Source organism: Dendrobates tinctorius, unplaced genomic scaffold, assembly GCF_039654945.1.
Source record: "Dendrobates tinctorius isolate UK_male_01 unplaced genomic scaffold, ASM3965494v1 ptg000231l, whole genome shotgun sequence".
Classification (NCBI taxonomy): domain Eukaryota; kingdom Metazoa; phylum Chordata; class Amphibia; order Anura; family Dendrobatidae; genus Dendrobates; species Dendrobates tinctorius.
The window spans coordinates 25,710,102-25,737,682 of NW_027361898.1; positions in this window are offsets into that span (position 1 = coordinate 25,710,102).

The window sequence follows — 27,581 nt, forward strand, 5'->3', positions numbered from 1 at the left end:
TCATCCAGGTAGGCACAAGCATAGTCCTGGAGACCATCCAGAAGCCGGTCAGCCAGCCTCTGGAAGGTCGCAGGGGCATTGTTCATCCTGAATGGCAGGAAAAGCAGAGTAGACCTCCTGAAACACAGGGTGGTAATGTAAGAGGTATTACAGCACAGAAGATCCCGTTACACTGATGGCAGCAGTGGGATATCTTGTTTACCTCTGCCCAGGGGGTCACAGCTGGTCGGTTGCTGCATTAAGAGCATACATCTCTTATTCGGTGTGCTGCGGGGTTCTGTAACACCTCCTATGTTCTAAGAGGTAATGTTTCTTCTTGTGGAGTGTGACACGCCAAGCTTAGCATGTCATAGTGAGGAGACCATGCATGCTCCTCTGGGAAACTTAATATGCAAATTGTCTCTTCAGAGAGGAAGATAACTCAAACTCTAGCTTTACCTGTGTGAAACTCTGGGTAACCGCTGTTGTTTGTGTGGGTTGTGGCATGGACAGATGCCAGTGTGGCACCCCTGAGGGTTCAGACACCACAGAGGTACTGCACCTCCTCCTGAGGTGTAGTGTCACACTTCCCAGGTAAGATGGTAACACCTGACCAGACTCCAACACCTGCATCCAGCACAGACACCTTAGAACAGCAGAGCACCCTTTATGGCAGCTGTTTTAGTTCATGAAGAGTGCTGGGTGGTGGGTGGAGCTTAGAGACACTAAGAGGGGAAAGCCGAGAGGAAGTTAGGGCAGAATCCACTGAGAGGGGGAGGAAGGCAGAAGTTCCCCGCAGGGGGGAGCGGAGAGGAGAACTCTCGACTGTGATAATCCCTGGCGGAGAGATAGAGAGAGAACATGGTTGCAGCAGCTTCCTGTAAGTTGGAGCTGTTGGCAAGGGAAGAGAAGGAAGAAAGATCAGTTGTTCAGATGGAAGATAGATAAGAACAGAACGTGAGGAGGAGTGAGACTGGGGACGAGGGCTAGTGCAGAGCCTTTCCCTAAGTTCATTGCGCCAAGGACGGGCACCAGTATCCGAGGCTGTTTGTGATACTAATGATCCTGCAGCAGAAACCAGAGGAATAGGAGTTGAGACCGCTCTATTCCCACCAAAGACTTGAAGACACAGTGGCAACCTATGTGTGAGCCGGGACATGATTGTTGGAGTCCCCGAAGCAGGCTACAGCCACTTGTCATACGAGTGGAATTTAAGTAACATCAAGAAGGAGGCACTTGAGTGTAATTCAGAACTGCAAGTACTTCAGATTAGCACTACAAAGGAGACGTTTAGAACAGGCACACAAAAGGGAGTGTTGCAAGGGTTTATTTCCATCTGCCTGAGAGTTGGCTGAGTCCCTGACCGGGAAGCTGCAGCATTGAAGCGGGCACCTGTCTGTACCAGAACCGTGAGTAAAAGATTTGGAACTGCATTCAGCTGTGTCATTGCCTTTCTCCTGCTCCAACCCTCTCTGCACGTCTACATCTCTGTGCCTAAGGCTGTGTTCACACACAGCGGTTTTTTAGCGTTTTTACCGCAGTTTTCACTATAAAACCGCCATAAAACCGCTAAAAATAAGATTCCCAGTCATTTCTATGCATTTTGCACTTTTTGTGCACATTGATGCGTTCTTTACCGCGAAAAAAACGCATCGCGGTAAAAACCGCAGCATGCTAATTAATTTTGCAGATTTTTCCATGGTTTTGGCTTCTTCCATGCGGTTTGAAACCGCTGCGGAAAAAAGCATCAAAAATGCATCAAAACCGCGCAAAAAAACACGCAAAAACCTCCGTGGAAAAATAGGTGCGGTTTCTGGGAAGGTTTCAGGTTTTTGAGCAGACATTTTCTGCAATGTGTGCACTTAGCCTAACACTACACCATCTACCTCAACATCTATTACTACTGCCCTGGGACTACAGCTCTGCCTGTGGAGAGCTATTACATCTTTGCTGCGCCCCACCATCTGTCCAAGAGGATCTGCACCCTAGCGTCGTCTTAACAACTTCCTTGCCGAGCACCACAGGTGGCGTCACAAACTACCTACCTATAAACTATAAACTTAACTATTTCATTCCACCCATTTTACATTGGATGCCCAGTGCCACGGACCGGGTCGCGGCCACCGCGACACCTCCCTCTGAGACACCGGCCCAGTACCGAGTAACCCCACAGCCCTGGGGGTGATCCACCAGCAATAGCAACACCGCCACGAACCCACCCCATTCAATAGTTTGAGAGGGTTGCTTTTCTGTTTCAGTGAATTGGCTGTGATTTTAATCTAATATGATGTTAAACTGAAGTAGTTACCTGCTTGTCATTGATCTATTGTGGCTAAGCAAACATTTACAAAACTGAACATGAGATTCTTAAGAACCCGTCACACACAGTGAGATCGCTGATTTTGTGACACAGCAGCGATTTCGCTGTGTGTGACACGTATCAACGGCTACCCCCCCGCCAGGTATCGCTGATCGTGCAGCAATATCCTGGGCCATTTTTTGATTGTTGGTCTCCCGCTGCGTGTGGCAGCGGGAGAGCAACGATCAGCAAGCTCCCAGCGCAGTAAACAGACGCTGGGAGCTGGTATCCAAGGTAAATATCGGGTAACTAAGCGTGCACGTCACTTAGTTACCAACTATGTACCTTAGATACCTGCGTGCTCACGCTGGGAGCTGGTAACCAAGGTATACAGTGGGTAACCAAGTGACGCGTGCGCTTAGTTACCCGCTGTGTACCTTAGATACCAGCTCCCTGCGCGAGCATGCAGGTATCAAAGGTACACAGCGGATAACTAAGCGACACGCTCGCTTAGTTACCCGATATTTACCTTGGATACCAGTGTCCTTGCTGGTCCTGATCGCTGGTGAGTCTGCCTGTTTGACAGGTCACCAACGATCATGTAGCAAGTAGTGTTGAGCATTCCGATACCGCAAGTATCGGGTATCGGCCGATATTAGCTGTATCGGAATTCCGATACTTAGTTCCGATACTATTTTCATATCGAATACCGGAATCGGAAGTTCCCATAATGCTAGGAGCCCGCTCAATTTGATTCAGCCAATGGGGATCCTCAGAAGTGTGGGCACATCCTGTTAGGCATGTAGGCATGTTAACTACTGGCATGGCTGTGATTGGCTGCTGAAATGATGTCATGATGCACTATAAAAAGCGCTGCAGCCGCCATTTCTGGTCACTCTGCTGTGAATTCAGTTAGGGACAGGCTGCCGTTGAAGACTGTGAGGGACAGTTAGAAATAGCGATTCCACAAAACATATAGTGCTTAACCCAGGCTACATAAACCACCACTGTAGCTTGCTTTTCCCTAGCAGCGCTGTTTTCACAGCTGTCTGCAAGGGCTGTGTGAGTGCAGACCCACGCTGTGTAGTGTGTCCTGCAGGCAAGTCTGCTTGTAGGCCGCCCAGCGTGTGTCTCTGCCTCATACACATTTTTCTTTTATTGCTGCTTTTTTTTTCTCCTGTATAGTGTGCTTCCATACGTATCCATATACGTTGGTTGCAAACACTAAAGGAGTGGACAGCGGAGCCTTTCAGCAGCCTTTCAGTGCTATAGCCCATTTCTCTGCACTGTTTTTGGCTATCTGATAGGTCTCTCTGTGTGTGAGTGCAGTTCACGTTGCAGTGTGTTCTACAGCCACCACTAGCTGTAGTCCGCTCAGTGTGCGTCACTGCCTCATACATAGTCCTTTTTTTGCAGCTAATTTAGCCAGATTTTTGCTCCTATATTAGTGTGCTTCCAACCGCATCCATTGTCATTGGTTGGTTGCAAACACTATATAGGATTAGATAGAGGAGCCTTGTTGCTGGCTTGTGCCCTTCAGGGCCAGCCAGGCTAGTGTCACCCTATTTTTTGGAGCCTCATCAATTGCATTGTAGGTTAGCTTCCTGCATTGTAATCGCTCCAAAAAGTTTGTGATACTATAGCTTTCAAACTTTGGTCACATCCTTTCCTTTCCCCCCCCCCAAAAAAAGGAAATAAAGTTCACCAAACACTCCACTTTACAGTTGTCTAGGCCACATTAGATCATATTAAAGTGTAGTACACACACTCTTAGCCAAATTAGTGTTTCTTATACTGGTTAGCAGGTGTTCAGGAATAAGAACACTAAGCCACCCCTTTTTTACTTTTCTGCCTATCTTTATCAGTCTACCAAGATGAAGAAGGCAGGGAGTAAGGCACGTGGTCGTGGCCGTGGAGTTTCAGCAGGGAGAGGACGGGGGGATTCAGCAGGGAGAGGACGTGGGGATTCGGTGTCTGCTGCGGCCACCAGTGACCCGGCATCCCCCACTTTTACCAGGCAACAGTCCTTCATGCGCAGCTTTGTAGGACCTCGCCGTACCCCACTGCTGCGTGACGAACAAATTGAAGCAGTTGTCGGATGGATGGCAGCTAACGCATCCACTTCAATGACTTCCGCATCCTCCCAAGGCCAGAGCACTGAAGAGCAACCATCTGTCTCTTCACCACCTGCCAAATTGCCCAGGCAGTCTGAGAGCCCTGGACAGGAGCCATCTCAATCTTTACTTCTGTTCTCAGAATCTGTTGGCTTGGAAAGAGGTGGCCAGCCAAGCAGCATTCTAGAGCGTGAAGAAGATGGAGTATGCAGTGATGCGCAACTGCTTTGTCCCTCTGAATCTGAAGAGGCGGGTGGGCCAGTGCCTATTGTCAGCACACCTCAGTGCTCATCTGATGATGATGAGACTCAGTTGCCAATTTCTGGTGCGTACGGTGCTGGTGAGACAACCCAGGACCAGCCGGTGCTTGAAGAGGGGAGTGGAGATGATGAGGTCCTTGACCCATCATGGCGTCAGCCACAGGAAGGTGGTGGGAGCAGCTCTGAGGAAGAGATTCCCCGAACGGCCAAAAGAGGAGGGAGAGGGCGGGGGCAGACTTGGTTGCCTGTAGCCTCCACTTTGGCACCCGTGAGGAGCAATCCTCTTCCAAAACACAAAACGGGCGCTCCCAGGACTTGCAGTGCGTGGTCTTTTTTTGACACAGTTGCAGATGACATTTGCTTTGTCAAATGCAAGCTGTGTCATCAGAAAGTGAAACGAGGGAAAAATGTGACCAACCTCAATACCACAAATATGTGGAAACATGTGCGTACCAAGCACGAGGTGGAGTTACACAGACACACTGAAGATGTAGGCCAACCTTCAGCAGCACCTACCACCTCTTCAGCTCGTGTTGGGGCCCCTTCCTCCAGCTCACACACAGCTGGTTCGGCTTCCTCACTGGAACGCCATGGAAGGACCACTGCCACTGTTGTCCAGAGACCCAGTGAAATTCCACCCACTGAACCACGTTCGCAGTCATCAGCACACTCCCAGGCCACTCACCAGCAATCGGTAGCACAGGCATGGGAGAAAAAGCGGCCATACTTGGCAAACCATCCCCGAGCACTGGCTCTAAATGCCGGCATTGCCAAACTACTGGCCCTTGAGATGCTGTCATTCAGGCTGGTGGACACTGACACCTTCCGGAACTTTATGTCATTGGCAGTTCCACAATACGATGTGCCCAGCCGCTTTTATTTCAGCAGGCAAGCTGTCCCTGCCCTGCAAAAGCATGTGGAGGGAAAAATTAAAAATGCGCTACTAAATGCCGTCAGTAGCAAGGTCCACCTGACCACCGATGCGTGGACCAGTAGCCATGGACAGGGACGATACCTTTCCCTCACTGCCCATTGGGTCAATGTTGTGGAGCCGGGTACAGATCTGGAGAGTGGCTCTGTACATATTCTGCCAACTTCAAGGATTGCAGGAATGCAGTCTGTACATATTGAGTCCTCCTCCTACTCTAGTTCCTCGGAATCAGCACTGCGTGAGCCTGTTAGGCCAGATATGAGCACAGGTGTGGCCAAACGTCAACAGGCCGTCCTTAAATTAATTTCTTTGGGGAATCGGAGCCACACAGCACAGGAGCTCTGGAATGCCATCAAGCAGGAGAGCAATGTGTAGTTTGTGCCAGTGAATCTCCAGCCAGGTTTGGTAGTGAGTGACAATGGCCGAAATCTAGTGGCAGCTCTGGGCCTAGGCAACCTCACTCACATACCATGTCTGGCACACGTGCTCAATTTGGTCGTGCAGAGCTTTCTGAGGGACTATCCGGATCTTGATGCACTGCTGCACAAGGTTCGCCTAGAGTGTGCTCACTTGCGGCGTTCCAGCATGGCAAGATCGCGCATTGTATCTCTGCAACGCTGATTCCGCCTGCCAGAACATCGCATCATATGTGACCTCCCCACCAGGTGGAATTCAACGTTACATATGTTGGAGCGGTTGTGTGAGCAGCAGGCAGCAGTAATGGAGTACCAGCTGCATCAGGCGCAAACAAGTCGCACTGTGCGCCGGACACACTTCACCACCACTGAGTGGGCCACTATGAGGGACATCTGCCAAGTTTTGCGTGCCTTCAATGACTCCACGCGGATGGCCAGTGCAGATGATGCACTAATCAGCATGACTGTCCCCCTCATCTGTCTGCTTCAAAAAAACTTACAAGCACTAAGTGAGGAGGTTTTTGAAGAGGTCGAGGATGAGCAGTCAGAAAAGCCATCTGCTTCTGGCAAGTCTGCGCAACGTGCTTCCACACAAAGGCCCAGGCAGGGGACACTTAGTGAGGAGGATGACGAGGAGTCAATGGAGGAGGAGGAACACATCTCTCCAGAGGAGGGAGGTACACAAGGCTCTAGTAGTCAGTGTGTACAGCGAGGGTGGGGTGATGCTGAGCAGGCAGAGATGCTGCCTCAAGCTGGGGACAGTGTTTCCGGTCCAGTTGGCAGTCTGCAGCACATGGTTGATTTCATGCTGCAGTGCTTGTTAAATGACCGCCGCATCGCCAACATTCTCCACACGGCTGATTATTGGGTGTACACCCTCCTAGATCCTCGCTACCGGGACAACTTACAAAGCCTCATACCACAGTTGAACCGGGAGCGAAAAATGCGGGAGTACCAAGAAACACTTGTGCAGGCCATCATGTTCTCCATTCCCCCCACAAGTGTTGCTGGTAGTGCTTTTCAAAGCAGCCATGTGGGTAGAGGCAGTGGAGGAAGCTCTGCACAAAGAGGTAGCAGAGGCAGTGCCGCAGGACAAGGCAAGGCCAGTATGGCCCAAATGTGGAAAAGTTTTGTGGGACCGCCACAAACGGCTACACCATCACAGACGGCTCCAGTCAGCAGGAGGCAACGTTTCCGTCAGATGGTGACAGACTACTTGTCGTGCCCTGTTAGTGTTCTCCCAGACGGCTCTTCCCCGTTCAAGTATTGGGTCTCTAAGCTGGATACATGGCCAGAGCTTAGCCAGTATGAATTGGAGGTGCTGGCTTGCCCTGCTGCCAGTGTATTATCGGAACGTGTCTTTAGTGCTGCAGGTGGTGTGGTAACAGACCGTCGCACGCGACTATCCGCCGATAATGTTGACCGGCTTACTTTTGTGAAAATGAACAAGGCCTGGATCTCACCTGAATTTGCCAGTCCTCTTCCAGAATAAATAATTGGCTGGCAACAGGATCCAGGTCTCCTGTTGTGTTCATGTTTCTATGACCTGAACTTTATTTCCTGGGCTACAGCAACGCCCGTTGTTGCTCAGAAGTGCTGTCCACACAGACAAAACACTCGCTCATGTGTAAGTGGGGTTCGGTAACGTCAGCTGATCCCCTGCTGTGTGTATGGCAAAGTGTCCTGCTCCCTCCACAGTCAAACAACCTCAGATTTACACCTGGCTCCAAGTAGGCCTCGGCCTACTACCTGATTTTCCCTGGGTTCCGACACCGCCAGTTGGTGCTCAGAAGTGCTGTCCGCACAGACAAAACACTCGCTCATGTGTAAGTGGGGTTCGGTAACGTCAGCTGATCCCCTGCTGTGTGTACGGCAAACTCTCCTGCTGCCTACAACTTCTGACTACCTCTGATATAATATGTTCTCTGATTTGCCCTCTGTCTCCACTCTGTTTTGAGTATTTCCTCCGGCCTACAACACCGCCTGTTTCTGCTCTCAAGTACCGTCTGCACAATCCACACTTGTTCCTGTGGTACCTGGGTCCTGTAACATCTGCTCATCTCCAGAGTTGAGCACGGCAATGTCTCCTGCTTTGTCTACATTCCCACAACTTGTAGTGGAAATGTGGACAGAGCAGGAGACATTGCCTGACTCACCTCTAGGGAGAAGCTGCTGTTACAGAACCCCAGTAACACAGGAACAAGTGTGGGTTGTGCAGACGGCATTTCAGAGCAGCAACTAGCGTGGTTGGAAGCCAGAGGAAATACTCAAAACAGAGTGAAGACAGAGGCCTAATTGGAGTACGTTGACAGTTAGTAGTAGTCTAGAAACAATCACAAACTGCCACCAAGTAGGCCTCGGCCTACTACCTGATTTTCCCTGGGCTCCAACACCGCCAGTTGGTGCTCAGAAGTGCTGTCCGCACAGACAAAACACTCGCTCATGTGTAAGTGGGGTTCGGTAACGTCAGTTGATCCCCTGCTGTGTGTACGGCAAACTCTCCTGCTGCCTACAACTTCTGACTACCTCTGATTTAATATGTTCTCTGATTTGCCCTCTGTCTCCACTCTGTTTTGAGTATTTCCTCCGGCCTACAACACCGCCTGTTTCTGCTCTCAAGTGCCGTCTGCACAATCCACACTTGTTCCTGTGGTACCTGGGTCCTGTAACATCTGCTCATCTCCAGAGTTGAGCACGGCAATGTCTCCTGCTTTGTCTACATTCCCACTACTTGTAGTGGAAATGTGGACAGAGCAGGAGACATTGCCTGACTCACCTCTAGGGAGAAGCTGCTGTTACAGAACCCCAGTAACACAGGAACAAGTGTGGGTTGTGCAGACGGCATTTCAGAGCAGCAACTAGCGTGGTTGGAAGCCAGAGGAAATTCTCAAAACAGAGTGAAGACAGAGGCCTAATTGGAGTACGTTGACAGTTAGTAGTAGTCTAGAAACAATCGCAAACTGCCACCAAGTAGGCCTCGGCCTACTACCTGATTTTCCCTGGGCTCCGACACCGCCAGTTGGTGCTCAGAAGTGCTGTCCGCACAGACAAAACACTCGCTCATGTGTAAGTGGGGTTCGGTAACGTCAGCTGATCCCCTGCTGTGTGTACGGCAAACTCTCCTGCTGCCTACAACTTCTGACTACCTCTGATTTAATATGTTCTCTGATTTGCCCTCTGTCTCCACTCTGTTTTGAGTATTTCCTCCGGCCTACAACACCGCCTGTTTCTGCTCTCAAGTGCCGTCTGCACAATCCACACTTGTTCCTGTGGTACCTGGGTCCTGTAACATCTGCTCATCTCCAGAGTTGAGCACGGCAATGTCTCCTGCTTTGTCTACATTCCCACTACTTGTAGTGGAAATGTGGACAGAGCAGGAGACATTGCCTGACTCACCTCTAGAGAGAAGCTGCTGTTACAGAACCCCAGTAACACAGGAACAAGTGTGGGTTGTGCAGACGTCATTTCAGAGCAGCAACTAGCGTGGTTGGAAGCCAGAGGAAATACTCAAAACAGAGTGAAGACAGAGGCCTAATTGGAGTACGTTGACAGTTAGTAGTAGTCTAGAAACAATCGCAAACTGCCACCAAGTAGGCCTCGGCCTACTACCTGATTTTCCCTGGGCTCCGACACCGCCAGTTGGTGCTCAGAAGTGCTGTCCGCACAGACAAAACACTCGCTCATGTGTAAGTGGGGTTCGGTAACGTCAGCTGATCCCCTGCTGTGTGTGTGGCAAAGTGTCCTGCTCCCTCCACAGTCAAACAACCTCAGATTTACACCTGGCTCCAAGTAGGCCTCGGCCTACTACCTGATTTTCCCTGGGCTCCGACACTGCCAGTTGGTGCTCAGAAGTGCTGTCTGCACAGACAAAACACTCGCTCATGTGTAAGTGGGGTTCGGTAACGTCAGCTGATCCCCTGCTGTGTGTACGGCAAACTCTCCTGCTGCCTACAACTTCTGACTACCTCTGATTTAATATGTTCTCTGATTTGCCCTCTGTCTCCACTCTGTTTTGAGTATTTCCTCCGGCCTACAACACCGCCTGTTTCTGCTCTCAAGTGCCGTCTGCACAATCCACACTTGTTCCTGTGGTACCTGGGTCCTGTAACATCTGCTCATCTCCAGAGTTGAGCACGGCAATGTCTCCTGCTTTGTCTACATTCCCACTACTTGTAGTGGAAATGTGGACAGAGCAGGAGACATTGCCTGACTCACCTCTAGGGAGAAGCTGCTGTTACAGAACCCCAGTAGCACAGGAACAAGTGTGGGTTGTGCAGACGGTATTTCAGAGCAGCAACTGGCGTGGTTGGAAGCCAGAGGAAATACTCGAAACAGAGTGAAGACAGAGGCCTAATTGGAGTACGTTGACAGTTAGTAGTAGTCTAGAAACAATCGCAAACTGCCACCAAGTAGGCCTCGGCCTACTACCTGATTTTCCCTGGGCTCCGACACCGCCAGTTGGTGCTCAGAAGTGCTGTCTGCACAGACAAAACACTCGCTCATGTGTAAGTGGGGTTCGGTAATGTCAGCTGATCCCCTGCTGTGTGTATGGCAAAGTGTCCTGCTCCCTCCACAGTCAAACAACCTCAGATTTACACCTGGCTCCAAGTAGGCCTCGGCCTACTACCTGATTTTCCCTGGGCTCCGACACCGCCAGTTGGTGCTCGGAAGTGCTGTCCACACAGAAAAACACACTCGTTCATGTGAAAGTGGGGTTCGGTAACGTCAGCTGATCCCCTGCTGTGTGGAGGGCAAACTGCTGCTGCCTCCAAATTGTAACTACTTCAGATTTAAACATTCTCTGATTTGGCCTCTGTCTCCACTCTGTCTCTAGTATTTCCCCTGACCTCCAACACCGCCAGTTCCTGCTCACAGTTGCCGTCCACGCATTCCACACGTGTTCCTGTGTTACTGGGGTTCTGTAACGTCAGTAGATCCCCCAATATGTGCCCGCCACTGTCTCCTGCGCTGTCCACCTTCCCACTGCAAGCGGTGGGAATGTGGACAGAGCAGGAGACAGTGGCAGACACACATCAGGGGATCTGCTGACATTACAGAATCCCAGTAACACAGGAACACGTGTGGATTGGGCAGACGGCTGCTGTACGCATAAACTGGCGGTGTTGGTGGTCACGTGAAATCCTGGAAACAGAGTGGAGACAGATGCCTAATTGGAGCACGTTGACAGTCTGTTGTAGCCTACAAACAATCTAAAACTGCCACCAAGTAGGCCACGGCCTGCACCCTGGTTCTCCCTGGGCTCCAACAACGCTAGTTGGTGCTCGGAAGTGCTGTCCACACAGAAAAACACACTCGTTCATGTGAAAGTGGGGTCAGTAATGTCAGCTGATCCCCTGCTGTGTGGAGGGCAAACTGCTGCTGCCTCCAAATTCAAACAATGTCTTATCTTAAACTGCCTCCAAGTAGGCCTCAGCCTACAAAATGACTATCCCTGGGCTCCAACATCGTCAGTTGTTGCTCGGAAGTGCAGTCCACACAGAAAAACACACTCGTTCATGTGAAAGTGGGGTTCGGTAACGTCAGCTGATCCCCTGCTGTGTGGAGGGCAAAGTGTCCTGCTCCCTCCAAAGTCAAAATACCTCAGCTTTACACCTGGCTCCTAGTAGGCCTCGGCCTGCACCATGATTGTCCCTGGGTTCCAACAACGCTAGTTGGTGCTCGGAAGTGCTGTCCACACAGAAAAACACACTCGTTCATGTGAAAGTGGGGTTCGGTAACGTCGGCTGATCCCCTGCTGTGTGGAGGGCAAAGTGTCCTCCCTCCAAAGTCAAAATACCTCAGCTTTACAACTGGCTCCTAGTAGGCTTCGGCCTGCACCATGATTGTCCCTGGGCTCCAACAACGCCAGTTGGTGCTCGGAAGTGCTGTCCACACAGAAAAACACACTCGTTCATGTGAAAGTGGGGTTCGGTAACGTCAGCTGATCCCCTGCTGTGTGGAGGGCAAACTGCTGCTGCCTCCAAATTGTAACTACTTCAGATTTAAACATTCTCTGATTTGGCCTCTGTCTCCACTCTGTCTCTAGTATTTCCCCTGACCTCCAACACCGCCAGTTCCTGCTCACAGTTGCCGTCCACGCATTCCACACTTGTTCCTGTGTTCCTGGTGTTCTGTAACGTGAGCTGATCCCCCAATGTGTGTCCGGCACTGTCTCCTGCGCTGTCCACCTTCCCACTGCAAGTGGTGGGAAAGTGGACAGAGCAGGAGACATTGGCAGACAAACATCAGGGGATCTGCTGACATTACAGAACACCAGTAACACAGGAACACGTGTGGATTGGGCAGACGGCTGCTGTACGCATAAACTGGCGGTGTTGGTGGTCACGTGAAATCCTGGAAACAGAGTGGAGACAGATGCCTAATTGGAGCACGTTGACAGTCTGTTGTAGACTACAAACAATCTAAAACTGCCACCAAGTAGGCCTCGGCCTGCACCCTGGTTCTCCCTGGGCTCCAACAACCCTAGTTGGTGCTCGGAAGTGCTGTCCACACAGAAAAACACACTCGTTCATGTGAAAGTGGGGGTCAGTAATGTCAGCTGATCCCCTGCTGTGTGGAGGGCAAACTGCTGCTGCCTCCAAATTCAAACAACGTCTTATCTTAAACTGCCTCCAAGTAGGCCTCAGCCTACAAAATGACTATCCCTGGGCTCCAACATCGTCAGTTGTTGCTCGGAAGTGCTGTCCACACAGAAAAACACACTCGTTCATGTGAAAGTGTGGGTCGGTAACGTCGGCTGATCCCCTGCTGTGTGGAGGGCAAAGTGTCCTGCTCCCTCCAAAGTCAAAATACCTCAGCTTTACACCTGGCTCCTAGTAGGCTTCGGCCTGCACCATGATTGTCGCTGGGCTCCAACAACGCCAGTTGGTGCTCGGAAGTGCTGTCCACACAGAAAAACACACTCGTTCATGTGAAAGTGGGGTTCTGTAACGTCAGCTGATCCCCTGCTGTGTGGAGGGCAAACTGCTGCTGCCTCCAAATTGTAACTACTTCAGATTTAAACATTCTCTGATTTGGCCTCTGTCACCACTCTGTCTCTAGTATTTCCCCTGACCTACAACACCGCCAGTTCCTGCTCACAGTTGCCGTCCACGCATTCCACACGTGTTCCTGTGTTACTGGGGTTCTGTAACGTCAGCAGATCCCCCAATATGTGTCCGGCACTGTCTCCTGCGCTGTCCACCTTCCCACTGCAAGCGGTGGGAATGTGGACAGAGCAGGAGACAGTGGCAGACACACATCAGGGGATCTGCTGACATTACAGAATCCCAGTAACACAGGAACACGTGTGGATTGGGCCGACGGCTGCTGTACGCATAAACTGGCGGTGTTGGTGGTCACGTGAAATCCTGGAAACAGAGTGGAGACAGATGCCTAATTGGAGCACGTTGACAGTCTGTTGTAGCCTACAAACAATCTAAAACTACCACCAAGTAGGCCTCGGCCTACACCATGATTGTCCCTGGGCTCCAACAACGCCAGTTGGTGCTCGGCAGTGTCTTTGGCACGGGGACTCCCTGTTGCCCAGCCTGGTTCCAGCACGCCTGCTGTTTCCGGGTAGTGTCAAGGTCACTATGCCACCAATCCGTTGTCCTGTCGTCTTGCGGCCGGGTTAGCCGACTCTACGGTGCCTGCAGTTTAGGTGACTCCTATGTGGGCTGCGGGAACTGGCACTGAAGGCTGGATCCGTAGTGCCAATGGGACATGGACCCCCTGTAGGACTGTGGGTTTCGGTAACTGCGGCCGGCTTGCGGCCTGGCTACTTTGCTTTGAATGGGTACCTTCTGCTACCCACCCGGGTTCCAGCACTGTCTGCTGGTTCTCGCCAGAGCCTTTGGCCTAGGTGCCTCCATCTCGGTATCCGAGGTCCAGCACCGTCAGCTGGTCCTTGGTAGTGCTTTCTAGCACAGGTACCTCCTGCCTAGTAACCGTGGTCCAGCACGTCAGCTGTTCCTCGGTAGTGCCATTGGCTCTTGTAGCTTTTTCTACCCATCTGGGTTCCAGCACCGTCAGCTGGTTCTCGGCAGTGTCTTTGGCACGGGTACTCCCTGTTGCCCAGCCTGTTTTCAGCACGCCTGCTGTTTCCGGGTAGTGTCAAGGTCACTATGCCACCAATCCGTTGTCCTGTCATCTTGCGGCCGGGTTAGCCGACTCTACGGTGCCTGCAGTTTAGGTGACTCCTATGTGGGCTGCGGGAACTGGCACTGAAGGCTGGATCCGTAGTGCCAATGGGACATGGACCCCCTGTAGGACTGTGGGTTTCGGTAACTGCGGCCGGCTTGCGGCCTGGCTACTTTGTTTTGAATAGGTACCTTCTGCTACCCACCCAGGTTCCAGCACTGTCTGCTGGTTCTCGCCAGAGCTTTTGGCCTAGGTGCCTCCATCTCGGTATCTGAAGTCCAGCACCGTCAGCTGGTCCTTGGTAGTGCTTTTTAGCACAGGTACCTTCTGCTTAGTAACCGTGGTCCAGCACCGTCAGTTGGTCCTCGGTAGTGCCATTGGCTCTTGTTCCTTCTGCTACCCATCCGGGTGCCAGCAATGTCTGCTGGTTCTCGCCACAGCCTTTGGCCTAGGTGCCTCCATCTCGGTATCCGAGGTCCAGCACCGTCAGCTGGTCCTTGGTAGTGCTTTTTAGCACAGGTACCTTCTGCTTAGTAACCGTGGTCCAGCACCGTCAGTTGGTCCTCAGAAGTGCCATTGGCTCTTGTTCCTTCTGCTACCCATCCGGGTGCCAGCACTGTCTGCTGGTTCTCGCCACAGCCTTTGGCCTAGGTGCCTCCATCTCGGTATCCGAGGTCCAGCACCGTCAGCTGGTCCTTGGTAGTGCTTTTTAGCACAGGTACCTTCTGCTTAGTAACCGTGGTCCAGCACCGTCAGTTGGTCCTCGGTAGTGCCATTGGCTCTTGTTCCTTCTGCTACCCATCCGGGTGCCAGCACTGTCTGCTGGTTCTCGCCAGTTTCTCAGCCTTCTTGTACCTTCTGCTACATTTCCAAGATCAAGCTTTTTGAAATTGTCTTTGGTAATCCTTATTGATCTCCATGACGATGACCCTGATGACGACGACCCTGAAGACCACACCAAAGAAGACCAGAAATATGACCCTAAATAATAAGACCAAGAGGACAAAGAACATGAAGACAACCACCAAGATACAGAAGAACAAGAAGCAGAAGAAGCAAAAGCAGAAGAACAGACAGCAGAAGAACATTAAGCATAAGACTAAAAATCAGCATAGAAGAAATCAAAATTATAAGCAGAAGAAGACTAAGCAGTAAATGGGGGTGAGTCCGTTCCTCCTCGTGGTGCCCCTGGAAAATGCCTGCTGCTGCAGGCCAAACTGAACGCGGACAAATCCTGTTGTAAATCTTTAGTGACAGGCAGAACGTAAGGTGTAATCTTATAACTTTTATAGATAAGTACTACAGGAATGCCTGTCACCATAAGAAAATGAAGACAAAGAAGAATAGGAAGAAGATGAAGAAATAGCATATTAAAATTGATAATAGCTGAATAAGAAGAATATGAAGAATGGAAAAAAAAATTAATGGGAAGAAGATGAAGAAGAAGAAGATGAATAAGGTGAAGAAAAAGTTGATGAAAAAAATGCTACTGCTGCGGATCATGAAGGAGAAAGTGTGGGAGAAGTACAAAAGAACGTGAAGAGCATGGAAGTTGTGAAACATACATATCTGACAAAATATAAAAAAGGTTAACATAGTCAATATCTTTTTAACTCCGAACGTACTGAAAAAAAAATTGGAATTAATGCTATGCCATGTGATTTGAATAAACCACTATGCTTTTAATGTCTCCTCCACCTCCCACAATACATTCTACATGATTCTTATTTGTTTTCAATTATGTAGAATTAGCCAACAAGGAAATAAAGGGCTTTTTTTAATTCCGATACCGGAAGTCCCATTGACTTGAATGGGACTTCCGGTATCGGAATCGGCGATACCCGATATTTTTTTCGTATCGGGCGATACCATCCGATACGATATTTTTGGGTATCGAACGGTATCGCTCAACACTAGTAGCGAGGCACCAGCGATCCTGACAAGGTCGTATCATTGTCGGGATTGCTGCTGCATCGTTTAGTGTGACGGGGACTTTAGTTTGACATTTTGCGGCGCTGACCATATCTTTCTCTTGAGCTATGAAATATTGCAAGGTCTGTGCCCCTCTTTTTTGTTCAACTTGGATCGGCGCTCCTCCCATTTGGCCAGGGTGCTTTGAATTAGCAGGAGTCTGCAAGAGAGGTTCCGCCTGTTTTTGCTCTCAGTTCAGAATCTGAAAACGTGGAAAGTGAGGTGTTTTTTTTAAGCTCCTATCACTTGGTGTTAGTGATGTTTGGCGGACAATGTTGCTATGCTTGTGGGGTGCTATGGCTTGGCGTCATGGGGGCTTGGCATTGCAGCATGGTTGCTCTGGGAACAAGGTTGCTCACCCAGTAGATGCACTGTTGTTGCAATGGTTGCCGCACAGCACAGCGACTTTAAGCTTTAAGATAAGGAACCCACTGAGAAGTTCTCTGTGACGTTGCACTGGACTTCATACAGTATGATCAGAATGTTATGAGTTTAGTACATTTTTGCTTAGCCACAATAGATTGATGTATAAGTATTTGATGTGCGGTTCATGTTTTCTCTACCGCTATGGTTTATATCACCTATTATCCTATCACTTAGACCCTGACCCCTGGACACCTCAATCATGAGAACAGGGGTCCTAAAGTCCCCTGGGTGAATGTAACTGTACTAAACTTGAGTGATTACTGCTCTTTTCACTGTCTTTAGGTGTGGTGGTCACACATACTTACTACTGCTCCTTTGACATAGTGAACTTTGGCTCCCCCTTCCTATGGATTTCGGGGGTCTGGACTATCAGTGATCATAAATTTATTATCTATCCTGTAAGTAGATGATAAACATAGGACAACAATTGAAAGCTGATGAATCACATCCTGAGGAGAGTGCCAGGGCTTTAAGAAATTGCATCACTTTCAGGTAATTGTTCTCTTGTCTTGGCAATATGGCAGATCCTCTAGCGGTTCCTCAGCTCTTGTTGTCCTCCTTTGTTGGGCCATGGCTTGATTCTTGGATTTTACTTCTGTCTGCTGCCTTAATTCCGATTCACTCTGTCTTTGATCTTTCATAACAAATCCTGAACTAAGAGTTTGATTGCTGATCTGAAATTGCTAATTATTACGGTATATACGGTTTCTTGACTCTGTTTGCGTGACCAAGATCCTGTCAGCAATCGCCTTCCAAAGACTGCATTGTGGATTGCAACCTGAAAATGTACGTGAAGCAAACTCCAAAACACACTTGTGGTGGTCGAGAGTGAAGAGAAAGGTATTTTCTACAGCCCCTCCACAGCCACTCCTGGTTTTCCACTCCATGCCATCTTGTCCAGAACATGAGAGATCATTTGCCTTCGAGTTTGCTTTCCAGTATTGAGTGAGATAAATAATATGAAATCAAAGGATGGAAAACTTACGTGTGTCTATTAGAATGTCTAGAAATATACATCCAGACAGAGAAATTCTTAAACCAATTCTTTTTTGGCTTGATTGAATCTCTATTTTCACCTAATTTACCTAGGTTTATTTTTCCATATTCTTTTTCCAGTATGCTTACAATAAATGTCAAATTGAAGCCAAGCATGGAAGTTATATAGAATACCAAGAACAATGGTTTCTGTGCATCACAGAAAATTTAGGAATAAAGTATCAATAATAGATATTTATTTATATTATTATGCAGTCCCAGTGGCAAATATTAAATGTTACACCATCACAAACAAAAAACATTATACTGCACCCAAGAAAACATGGGACATGATGTCTTATCTCAATGCATTTATTGGCTAAGTGAATATTCTGACATGTCTTTAGCTGTGGGTAACATGGTTAGCACAGTTTATTTTTGGGGCTTGGGTCCTGGTTTCAAATCCCACCAAGGAAAACATCTGCAAGGAGTTTGTATGTCCTCCCTGTGTTTGGGTGGGTTTCCTCTGGTTTCATCTTACATTACAAAGACATACTGATAATGTATATAAAGCGCTGGGGAATATGTTAGTGCTATATAATCAATGCATAATAAAAGTGGCTAGAAGTGTATACTGGTAGCAGTTTTGTTTCAGAATCATCATTGATACTTGGTCCCCAATAATAGGTGTTTCGGCTATAACGCTGTAAAGCCTTAACACTGACATACATAATTGCAAGGCTAGTGTCACTTGACCATTCATCTCAGAAAATTGGTCCAATTATGCTAATCTCAAAGTATGATCCGATTTTCTTGGATGTGATGATTAATAAAAAAACAGCTTCTCCATCTTCTCCATTCAGTCAGTCCATGAAAATTGGACTGCGCTCTCATGTAATCTATTTTTTTAATAGACCCATAGACTTAAATGACAGAGTGCAATCCGATTATCGGAGACAACTAGTGCATGCTGCGCACCCCCATAGAATAGCATGATGAAGAGTATATTAGCACTTGATTATTGATTATTATGGTCGTGTGAACAGGCAACACAGGTATGCAACACAGGCCACTACTGATAAGCTCATTAAAAACAACATAAAGACTAAAGGGCCTGTCACACTAAGCGAAATCGCTAGCAATATCACTATAACAGCACTGGTTTTTGTGACGTTATAGCGATATTGCTAGCGATATCGCTATGTCTGATACTTACCTCTGACCGCTTCCCCGCTGGTTATTGCTGATCGCGCGAGAACGTCCTGGACCGTTTCTCGTCGTCAGCTTCCTGCTGGGGCTTCCTGCCGTGACGACGAGCGACGCGTGGACGCGGGCGGGAGGACGTCTTCATCGCCTCGTCTGACACGTAAGTAGCGACCCCAGACCCCTGTGATGTCGCTGGTGAGATCTGCCTGTGTGGCAGCTCACTAGCGACCACTTAGCGATGTACCAGCGATCCTGACCGCGTCATATCGCTGGTACATCGCTAAGTCGCTAAGTGTGACAATACCTTAACATTACACAAACTGCACTGACCGTTTGGAAGCTATTAATGTGGCCACAATACACTCTGTATACTGAATGGCTGCCACTGTCAAACAAGTATCAAAGTTGCAACGAAGTTCAATTTTTATTCCTTTTGCACAGATATTTATTGGGTATAAAGACTCACTCACCCGATCGTAGACTTTCTCATGTGAGAGAATTGGATCAATTATGCTAATGGCAGTCAGTTCAAATTCTGATCAGACTTTGAGCCGAATGTCATCTTAGGCTACTTTCACACTCCAGGTTTTTTGAAACTGGCGCCCTGCGGTGCCGTGCCTCATCGCCGGATCCAGCATAAAATGTGAAAAACTGATGTGGCGGATTCGATTTTTTTGCTGGATCCGGTCAACTGATTCTGCCGGATCCAGCATAAAACCTGATCCGGCGCATCAGTTTTTACATCCGTTTCGTCCTGTTTTTGCCGTTTTTTGCCGTATCCGATTTTTAAAAAACGCCCAAAACCCACCATTGACTAGTGGAAAAGAAAGGAAACATATATATACCTTAGTTTTACACCAATTGCTTGAAAGGTTGTTGGAGAGCAAGATGGAAGCTATTATTGGAAACATCGTGCAGGCCTACGTGGATTTTACTTTTGAGGCCAATTGTTTGGCAGCGATTGTCATGGAGAAGGAGCGACAAAGGCAGCTTATCATGCGTCCGCGCCGACGTCGGTTCCGGATTCACCTTATAATGGCACATCGGATGACACTGGGGTTGTTTTCCACGTTATATCTGTCGTTGCGAGGAAATCCCAAGACGTTTTCTAATTATGTGAGGATGAAAGTGGAAAGTTTTGATTTTTTTGCTGGACAGGGTTGGGTTGGGCTTCTCAATCTCACCAGCATAGCGTTTGATGCTGACTCTCCAGTAAGCCAATTTTTATTGTTTCTCCTCCAAAGCAGACTTTGTTTCTCCTTCTGTGTAAAGCTGACTTTGCAACCAATGTTTCTCCTCCTGTAACTCGACATGCTTAGCATGTCATTCTCCCCAAGGAGAAATGATACTCTTGGATATCGGTCAGACGCCTCTCTCACAGCCAAACCATATCTCACACTTTGCACTGATGAGGGGCAGTACCCCGAAACACAGTGTCTGCAAATTGAGATTCTGGCTTGGCTTTTATCCTAAGTCATGTAACAAGGCTCGTTAAAGGGTCGACATTGACTTTTAGGATTGCTACTTCCAATAGGTGGCACTAGAGTTCTAGTCCTCTTCCTCTCTGAAGAGACAATTTGCATAATCCTCCTGTAACTCTAATGTTGTTGCCGTTATTTTGCATTAATTATTGTTTGGGCTTTTTTTAACAGATTCCTTGCAACTGGCGAATCCCTTTCCTCACTACATTACCAATATAGGATTGGGATTTCTACCTTATTGGGTATCATCAAGTACACCTGCCATGCATTGTGGGACTGTCTACAGGAAGAGTTTATCCCGCAGCCCACAACAGAGAGGTGGCTGGAAATAGCTGACCAATTTTACAGCATCTGTCAGTTTCCTAATTGCCTGGGTGCAGTTGATGGAAAGCACATCAGGATCACAAAACCAGCTGGATCGGGATCTGAATTTTTTAAATATAAAAAATATTTCTCAATAGTCCTGATGGCCATTGCAGATGCCAAGTATAAATTTATTGCGGTGGATATTGGGGCCTATGGCCGCTCCAATGATTCCCAAGTTTTTAAAATGTCAGCAATGGGCCGTAATTTGTATGGAAACACATTCCAATTCCCACCTCCAAGACCACTTCCTCAAACCTCTGGGCCACCACTGCCATTTATATGCATAGGGGATGAAGCATTTCAACTGTCAGAACACCTGCTGAAGCTGTATGCCAGCAGAGATTTGACGCCAATCAAAAGAGTGTTCAATTATCGACTGACACGAGCACGGAGGATGGTGGAGTGTTAATTCTTACTGCAAAATGGAGAGTACTGTTGACCGCAATTAACTTGAAAGCTGAAAATGTGGATGAGGTGGTAAAAGCATGTGTGGTCCTACACAATTTTGTCATTACTAAGGAACACATTGCCATTGAAGACAATGATGTAGAAACCACATTGCATGATTATCGCACTGTTCGAAGTACTGTAGCAGTGTCCAGAATGAGGGACCAATTTGCCGAGTATTTTATGATACCTGAAGGTAGAGTTGAATGGCAGGATGACATGGTTTGAGATATTACAGCCAATTTAGTACCTTGTTGTATTGTACAATTATTTTGGTAATATAATTGTACCTTGTTACCTTATATTTTTACAAAATATTGTGCCTTTTTAAACAGTATTCTAAAGTGTTTTTACCATGTTTTACAAAAAGTATTCTAAATTATTAAATTAATGAAAGAAAATAAAGCTCTTTAAAAGCCAAAAAGGAATCATTTATTTCAAAACTTGTTATAAATTTATGTGGTGTGGGGTGTAGATAATAATGTAGGAGCTATACAGCGGTAGTATGGATGGAGAATGGGGTTGGTGAGTTCTTGGATAGTAGGGGAAACAACTGGGGGTGTGGATTGTGAGCAAAGAGGTGGTGGATATAGAAGTTTGGATTTGTGACATGGATGTTGACTAGTGCTACTGTGCAGTAAATAGACCACCACTGTTCCATTGTCTAGAATGAGGGACACAACTGAGTTTGTCACCTCAAGGTAGAGTAAAATAGCAATTGTAACCTCAAGGTAGAGTAGAATAGCCATAGTACCTTTGACCAGTATTGCCGTTTTTTGTTTCCCAGTATTGGCCCTTTATGTGACAAGTATTGGCCTTTTTTTTTCCAGGACTACTACCACTAATATCCCACATCATCCCATCAGCCTGGGGTCAGAGCCAGAGCGCTGAGTAGAAAGGTCCTATTTCCTTACCAAGGATCCCTTTAAGAGAGGCTTGGGGACAGTAGCAGAGCGCAGGATGGATTTCTCCCACTATGGCAGTGTCTGCTGAGGTGTTTTATGGCGAGGGAAAACTGTTGATCAGAGCAAGCCATCACAGGTCATATTCTTTTACACAGCTGTGGTGAAATGAAAGATGCATCGAGATTGGTTGTTGATAACCCCCCTCCCCAACACACACATTCAGATTTATATATATAGATGTAAGACAATAGATTTTATTCAATCCAAAAAAAATCTTATTTATTGTCAACTTTGGCAGAAAGAAAGTTTTAATGCAAACATGTTGTGACTGAAACCCGTCACAAATTAGTTTAACTTGGGGCGGAGATATTAGTGGAGGCGCTCTCAGTTTGGACCACTTCGACAGTGGCGGTATTGAGGGAGGATGGAGTTAGTGAGGGCTCAGAGACAAAAGGAGAAGGTATAGGGATGTATAAAGCAGGTGAAGGGATGGATAAAACAATACACTGGGGGGGAAACAAAACTGTGGGTGGTGTTGAGTATGGAAGGTTGGATTTGGGATGTGGAAGGAGACTGGAGGTAGTGGGCAGGAAGTGTAGGTTGGGAATGGAGTGTAGGTTGGACAGGGAGCGGAGGCAAGGATGTGGTTGGGAACTGGTACGGGGAAGTAGGCTGGAAAGGGGCAGGAGGTTGGTACTGGGGAAAATGGTATGGTGCAGGAGGGGTAGGAAGGACAGGGGCTGGAGGGGGGGCAGATGCAGGAGCAACTACCGGGCTGGTTGGAGGGGCTAAGGATGTTACCTGTGCTAGAGCCACCTGGCAGGCTTGCATTACATGCATCTGCTGGTCAGGATTTAGGTTGCAAAGGCGCTCAACTACAGCCTTGAAAAAAGAATGATGCAGCGCTTTACTTGCATCTAAATGCATTCTTTCCATGCACATGCTTAAATCAAGCACCTCTCTATTAACAAGGTTGAACCCAGCAGTAATTTGCTGGGACACAACTTTTAAAGCGTTCTGGAACGATGAATTTAGATGCAAGAACTCGTTCGCATATTGCCTACCCTGACCCCTCTGATGCAGCCGCCCAGAAATCAATGTCGTTCTAGAGAGGGCAGCAGGGTCAGAGGGGTGAGGTAAAGGGAAACGCTAGCTCGTCACCAGCAGCTTCAGCCTGCAAGGATGCTCCAGCAGTTGTGGATGGGGCTGAGGGATCCGACACGAGGGAAGGCAGGGAAGGTGCAGAGGGGTTGGGTCTGTCAAAGTGGTCCATGGTGACGGATTCCTGTGGGGTCGCTCCAGAAGGGTTCAACGCAGGCTCCCGAGTGCAGGTGAAGGTGGTGTGGAAAAACGGAAGACAAAATTGTCATTAATATCATGCTATTGATTATCCCTGGTGGAAAAAGAAAAAAAAGGTTACACATGTAAACATTTGTACTTACTAACTTCTGTTAGAAAAATATTCAGGATTGAGAGTCCTCAGTAGTTGATACCTTTTAATGGCTAACTGAAAAGATGGTAACACATTGCAAGCTTTCGAGACTACTCAGGTCTCTTCATCAGGCTAGACTAATACAAAATCTGAAGTCACATATTTATGCACAATACAGCCTAGAAAAAATGCAATAGATAAGACAAGTGACGTGAAGCAGAACTATCAATATGGGAGAGGGAGAAACATAAATATAAACATTGGACCAGTTCATAGATAAGGAGTCCGGATGTTTTATGGTCCTCTGATTGGGGTCTAGTTCTGTGTTGTGATGCCCCCACACGGTTTTAAAAGGAAATTCCTTAATTGATGTAAAAAGACATAAATCCATGCAACACATTCATTCCAGCACTGAGAGTGTCAAAGGTCGTCATAAATTTGTACTCCCAAACTCGTTTCTCTCTCTGAGAATTGAAGTTACCTTTCAATACCAGCAATTTCATATCCACGCTGCTGTGATCAGGGATACAGAAATGTTTTGCCACAGGTAGATCCATTCTTTTTTCTCTTATTGTGTGACGATGAGCATTCATCCTTGTTCTAAGCTTTTGCCCTGTCTCCCCCACATACAGACCCCCAGTTGGACATTTAGTACAAATAATTAAGTACACCAGATTAGATGTAATGCAGCTGAAAGTACCTGCAATCTTGTAGTCCTGATGTGAGTTGGGGATCTTTATCTTGTCCGTGGTCATTACAAATGGACAGGTTTTACATTTTTTCTGGTTGCAAGGAAAGGTTCCTGCAGCTGTTGGAGAGCTGCAGGAACCTTTCCTTGCAACCAGAAAAAATGTAAAACCTGTCCATTTGTAATGACCACGGACAAGATAAAGATCCCCAACTCACATCAGGACTACAAGATTGCAGGTACTTTCAGCTGCATTACATCTAATCTGGTGTACTTAATTATTTGTACTAAATGTCCAACTGGGGGTCTGTATGTGGGGGAGACAGGGCAAAAGCTTAGAACAAGGATGAATGCTCATCGTCACACAATAAGAGAAAAAAGAATGGATCTACCTGTGGCAAAACATTTCTGTATCCCTGATCACAGCAGCGTGGATATGAAATTGCTGGTATTGAAAGGTAACTTCAATTCTCAGAGAGAGAGACGAGTTTGGGAGTACAAATTTATGACGACCTTTGACACTCTCAGTGCTGGAATGAATGTGTCGCATGGATTTATGTCTTTTTACATCAATTAAGGAATTTCCTTTTAAAACCGTGTGGGGGCATCACAACACAGAACTAGACCCCAATCAGAGGACCATAAAACATCCGGACTCCTTATCTATGAACTGGTCCAATGTTTATATTTATGTTTCTCCCTCTCCCATATTGATAGTTCTGCTTCACGTCACTTGTCTTATCTATTGCATTTTTTCTAGGCTGTATTGTGCATAAATATGTGACTTCAGATTTTGTATTAGTCTAGCCTGATGAAGAGACCTGAGTAGTCTCGAAAGCTTGCAATGTGTTACCATCTTTTCAGTTAGCCATTAAAAGGTATCAACTACTGAGGACTCTCAATCCTGAATATTTTTCTATCTACTGGCTAACACGGTACAAAGATATACATCTTTCCTGTAACTTCTGTTAGGAATATTTACCTTCTTGTCACCATTGTCGATCGGAGGAATGCCAGGGCTCGTGCATATTTGTAGCGGCTCCTGCGTCCTCCTGATCCACTGGGGGCCTGCATCTCCTTGTTAAACTCCTTCTTGAAGCAATCCCGCATAGACCGCCACCATTTCTGAACTTTTTCCCCTGAAAAGTGAAAGCACAAATTGGTTAGGATACAACACATTATATCCTGAAACATTACTGAACTGTGAATATTTGCGCTGGACCCGAGGATGGAGTTCCTCCCAATTATGCACCACTGCCTGGCAAACCTCCTCCCAGAGTCGTCGAGTTACTATGACATCAGCATGGAAGCAATCAGCCATATTCCAGAGCGGCTCACGCTCTCACACTTGATCGATGACGAGATCTACATCGATGCCCACCTCCTCACTGTCAGAATCGTGAGCACGCTGGGAACCCTGTTTAACCCCTTCCTGACATCCGACGTACTATCCCGTCCATGGTACCCGGGCCCGTATGACCGTGGACAGGATAGTACGTCTACCGCGATCAGCGGCGCCCACGTGGTGAGCGCCGCTGATCGCGGCCGGATGTCAGCTGATTATCACAGCTGACACCCGGCACAATGTGTCAGGGGCGGTCACGGACCACCCCGACACGTTAACCCCTTGCACACCGCAATCAAACATGATCGCGGTGTACCGGGAGTTAAAGGGAAGCATCGGCAGGAAGGGGGCTCCCTCCGTGCTTCCCTGAGCCCCCCACGGCAGCGCAATATGCAGCGCTGCTGCGGGGGGCTCCTTTCCTCCAGGCCCCCGAATCCAAGATGGCGACGGGGGCCTTCGGGGGCCTGCAGGAAGCTGGCTTCCTCAGTGCCTGCAAAGCGCAGTCGTGAGGAAGCCTTCGGCACTGCCTGTGACAGATCGCTGATCTGTCACAGTGATCTGTGATGTGACAGATCAGCGATCTGTCACAGGACAGTGATGTCCCACCTGGGACTATGTAATAAAGTAAAAAAAAAATTAAAAAAAAAATGTAAAAATAAATTAAAAAAAAAAAATCGCCAAATAAATTAGTAAAAATAAAAAAAATATTCCCCAATAAATTCATTTTTTGAAAATAATAAAAAAAAAAACAATAAAAGTACACATATTAGGTATCGCCGCGTCCGTAACGACCTGCCCTATAAAACTGTTCCATTAGTTAAGCCCTTTAGCGAACCCCTTAAAAAATAAAAATAAAAAACGAAGCAGAAAATAATGATTTATTATCATAGCTCGCAGAATAAAAAGATGCAAAAATAATTATTTTTTATATAAAATAGTTTTCATTGCATAAAACCGACAAAACATAAAAAAACGACCTAAATGAGGTATCGCTGTAACCGTACTGACCCAAAGAATAAAACCGCTTTATCAATTTTACCGCACGCGGAAGGGTGTAAACGCACCCCCCCCAAAAGAAATTCATGAAATGCTGTTTTTTGTTCATTCTGCGTCCCAAAAATCGGAATAAAAAGCGATCAAAAAATGTCACGTGCCCGAAAATGGTACCGATAAAAACGTCAACTCGTCTCGCAAAAAATAAGACCTCACATGACTCGGTGGGTCAAAATACGGAAAAATTATAGCTCTCAATATGTGGTGATGCAAAAACTATTTTTACAATAAAAAGCGTCTTTTAGCGTGCGACAGCTGCCAAACATAAAAACTGCCATAAATAGTAAATCAAACCCCCCATTATCACCCCCTTAGTTAGGGAAAAATAATAAAATAAAAAAAAAATGTATTTATTTCCATTTTTCCATTAGGGCTAGGGTTAGGGTTAGGGTTAGGGCTAGGGTTAGGGCTAGGGTTAGGGTTAGGGTTAGGGCTAGGGTTAGGGCTTGGGTTAGGGCTAGGGTTAGGGCTGAGATTAGGGTTAGGGGTGTGTTGGGGTTCGGGTTGGAGTTAGAATTGGGGGTTTCCACTGTTTGGGCACATCAGGGGCTCTCCAAATGCAACATTGCGTCTGATCTCAATTTCAGCCAATTCTGAGTTGAAAAAGTCATATGGTGCTCCTTCCCTTCCAAGCTCTGCCATGCGCCCAAACAGTGTTTTACCCCCACATGTAGGGTATCAGCCTACTCAGGACAAATTGCAAAACAATTTTTGGGGTCCAATTTCTCCTGTTACCCTTAGGAAAATAAAAAATTGGGGACAAAAATATCATTTTTGTGGAAAAAAATGATTTTTTTATTTTCATGTCCGAGCGTTATAAACTTCTGTGAAGCACTTGGGGGTTCAAAGTGCTCACCACACATCTAGTTAAGTTCCGTGAGGGGGTCTAGTGTCCAAAATGGGGTCACTTGTGGGGAGTTTCAATAGTTTAGGTACATCAGGGGCTCTCCAAACGCACATGACACCCGCAGACCATTCCATCAAAGTCTGCATTCCAAAACGTCACTGCTTCCCTTCCGAGCCCCGACGTGTGTCCATACAGTAGTTTTCTCCCACATATGGGGTGTCAGCGTACTCATGACAAATTGGACAACAACTTTTGGGGTCCAATTTCTCCTGTTACCCTTGGGAAAATGAAAAAATTG